This window comes from Callorhinus ursinus, unplaced genomic scaffold (assembly GCF_003265705.2).
Source record: "Callorhinus ursinus isolate GAN/ISIS: 27379988/994484 unplaced genomic scaffold, GSC_fseal_2.0 scaffold17, whole genome shotgun sequence".
Taxonomy (NCBI): domain Eukaryota; kingdom Metazoa; phylum Chordata; class Mammalia; order Carnivora; family Otariidae; genus Callorhinus; species Callorhinus ursinus.
In genome coordinates this window covers 22,111,574-22,115,274 of record NW_027397079.1, presented here as the reverse complement: position 1 = coordinate 22,115,274, position 3,701 = coordinate 22,111,574, and the positions used below count along the sequence as shown (strand labels likewise).

Genomic DNA, 3,701 nt, shown 5'->3' with positions numbered 1-3,701 from the left:
CAAACACTAAGAGAGAAAGGAAGGAATAATGGAACTACAAAACAGCCAAAAACCAATTATGAAGATAGTATTAGGAAGTCCTTCCCTATGAATAATTACTTAAATGTGCATAGACTAACTTCTCCATCTAAAGTCATTAAGTGGTTTGTTGGATACAAAAATAAGACCCAACTATACTCTGCCTACAAAAGACTCACTTCAGCTTTCAGGACACATGAAGAGCGAAAGTAAAGGGATAGAAAAAGATATCCCATGCAAGGAAAAACCAAAAGAGAGCAGAGGTAGCTATACTTACATAAGAAAAAACAGAGTTTAACCCAAAGCTATAATGAGACAAAAAAAGGTCATTATACAGTGACAAAGGGGTCAATTTATAAAAAGGATATACAATCACAAATATAAATGCACACAACTTTGAAGTACCTAAATATATTAAAAGCATATACTAAGAGATCTGAAGGGGTAAATAGACAACAACACAATAATAGTAGAGGATGTCAATATAGCACTTTCAAAAAAAGGTAAGTAATCAGACAGAAAATCAGTAAGGCAACATTGGACTTGAATTATATTTAAAATAAATGGACCTAACAGACATATACAGAAATTCCATCCAAGAGCATCAGAATACACATTCCTCTCAAGTGTACATGAAACATTTTCCAGAATAGATATGTTATGTCACAAAACAAGTCATAGCAAATTTGAGAACAAGTTTACCTTTACTGACCACAACAGTATGAAACTAGACATCAGTAACAGTAGGAAAATTGAAAAATTCACAAATATGTGGAAATTAAACAATACATTCTGTAACAACCAACAGGTCAAAGAAATGAAAAGGGAAAGATGTCTTGAAACAAACAAAAGTGGAACATAACATGCCAAAACTTATGGAATGCAGCAACAGTAGTTTAAGAGGGAATTTCATAGAGATAAATGTCCTCAAATAGACAACTTTATAACTCAAGGAACTAGAAAAATAATGACAAACTAAGCCCAATTTAGCAGAAGGAAGGAAATAACAATGATCAGAGCATAAACAAATGAAATAAAGATCATAAAACCAATAGAAAATATCAATGAAACTAAGACCTGATTTTTGAAAAGATAAGTAATACTAACAAACCTTTAGCTAGATTCAGAAAAAGAGAAAAAAGATTCAAAGAAATAAAATGAAGCATAAAAGAGGATTTTATATAATCAAATAAATAAATGAGACAAAAAAGAGTATCTATTTTGATACTACAAAAATTCAAAGGATGGCTTTTTGTCTGACATCTTAGTGAGTGCAGGAGTGGCTGCTGGTCTCCCAGCTTTGCAATGCCACCCAAGGATGACAAGAAAAAGAAAGGTGCTGGAATGTCAGCCAAAAAAGACAAAGACCCAATGCCAAAAAGAAAAAGTGTCCAAGGCAAAGCTCAGGACAAGCTCAATAACCTGGTCTATTTTGACAAAGTGACATATGACATACTCTGTAAGAAGTTCCCAACTATAAGCTTTTAACTCCAGCTGTTGTCTCTAAAAGACTGAAGAATTGAGGTTCCCTGGCCACGGCAGTCCTTCAGGAGCTCCTTAGTAAAGGACTCATTAAACTGGTTTCAAAGCACAGAGCTGAAGTAACTTACACCTGGAACACAAGGGTGGAGATGCCCCAGCTGCTACTGAAGATGCATGAACAGATCTTCCAGGTTTACATTTTAGAAAATAAAACTTTATTAAATAAAAAAAAAATCAAAGGATGGTAAGAGACTACTATAAACAAGTATATGCAAAAAATTGGATAATCTAGAAGAAATGGATAAAGATTTCAACATATACAAGGTACTAAGAGTGAAGGACAAAGAAAGAAAATATCTGAACAGATCAATAGACTGAAATTGAAGCATTAATCAAAAATCTCCCAACAAAGAAAAGCTCAGGACCAGATGGTTTTATAGGTGAATTCCATCCAAGTCAGAAAGAAAAAAGCAAAATTGTCTCATAAATATGATCTTATACAAATAAAATCATAAATATACCACCAAAAATTGTTAGAACTCATAAATTCAGTAAATCAAATCAATACACAAACATCAGTTGCATTTCTATACATTAACAATGAACTACCTAAAAACAAAATAAACAATCCCATTAATAATAGCATCAAAAACAATCAAATACTTAGGAAAATGTTAGCCAGGAGGTGAAAGGTTTGTACACTGAAAACTGTAAGACACTGATGAAAGAAATTAAAAAAGAAATAAATAGATATATATCCCGTGTTCATGGATCAAAGTATTAGTATTGTTAAAATGTCCATACTACTCAAAGCCATCTATAGATTCAGTGGAATCCCAATCAAAATTCCAATGACATTTCTCACAGAAATAGAATAAACAATCCTAAGATTTACAGGGAACTTCAAAAGACCCTAAACAGCCAAAACAATCTTAAGAAAGAAAAACAAACTGGAGGCACCACACTTCCAACTATTACAAAGCTATAATAATACAAACAGTACAGTAATGGCATAAAAACAGACATAAAGACAAATGGAACAGAGTTGACAACCCAGAAATAAACCTACCCGATGTGGTCAACTAATTTTCAATAAGGGTGCTAAGAATACTCAAAGGGGAAAGGATAGTCTTTAATAAATGTTGTTAGGAAAATTCATATTAAGAAATTAGACAATTCACAAAAATTAACACAAAATGAAGACTTAGATGTAAGACCTAAAACAATAAAACTCCTAGAAGAAAATGTAGGGAAGGGCACCTGGGTGGCTCAATTGGTTAAGCATCTGCCTTTGGCTCAGGTCATGATCCCAGCATCCTGGGATCAAGTCCCGCATTGGGCTCCCTGCTCAGTGGGGAATCTGCTTCTCCCTCTCCCTCTGCTGCTCCCCCTGCTGTGCTCTCTCTCACTCACTCTCTCTCCCTCTCTCAAATAAATAAATAAAAGCTTTCAAAAAACAGAAAATGTAGGGAAAAACTCCTTTATACTGGCCTTGGCAATAATTTTTTGCATATGACACCAAAAGCACAAGGAACAAAAACAAAATAAACAAGTAGGACTACGTCAAAGGAAAAACCTTCTGTATAACAAAAGAAATAATCAACAAAATGAAAGGGAAAGACTACAGACTAGGAAAAATACTTGCAAATCATATATCTGAAAGGGATTAATACCCAAACATATAACAAACTCATGCAATCCAATAACAAAAAAACAAATAACCTGATTTAAAAATGGGCAGAGGACCCGAATTGACTTTTTTTCCAAAAAAGACATACAAATGACCAACTGCTGTATGAAAAGATGTTCATCATCACCAATCATGAGGGAAACAAATCAAAACCACAATGAGAGGAGTGTCTAGGTGGCAACAGTCCGATAAGCATTAGACTCTTGATTTCAGCTCAGGTCATGATCTTAGAGTTGTGAGATCAAACTTTGCCTCAGGCTTTGTGCTCAGCTTCAGAGTCCGCTTGAGATTCTCTCTCTCCTCCTCTCTCTGCCCCTCCCCCTGCTCTTGTGCTCTCAATAAATAAATAAATAAATAAACAAATAAATAAATAAAATCTTAAAAAAAACCCCACACAATGGGACATCACTTCACACCTGTTAGAACAGCCATAATCAAAAAGACAAGAGATAACAAATGCTGGCATGAATGTGGAGAAAAGCAATCCCTTATGTACAGTTGGTAGGAATGT

General features: G+C 34.3%; 1 pseudogene; it reads left to right on the top strand.

The window, feature by feature from the left end:
* Positions 1-1,323: 1,323 nt before the first annotated feature.
* LOC112834519 (small ribosomal subunit protein eS25 pseudogene) lies at positions 1,324-1,678 on the top strand (annotated as a pseudogene).
* The last annotated feature ends 2,023 nt before the right edge of the window (positions 1,679-3,701 follow it).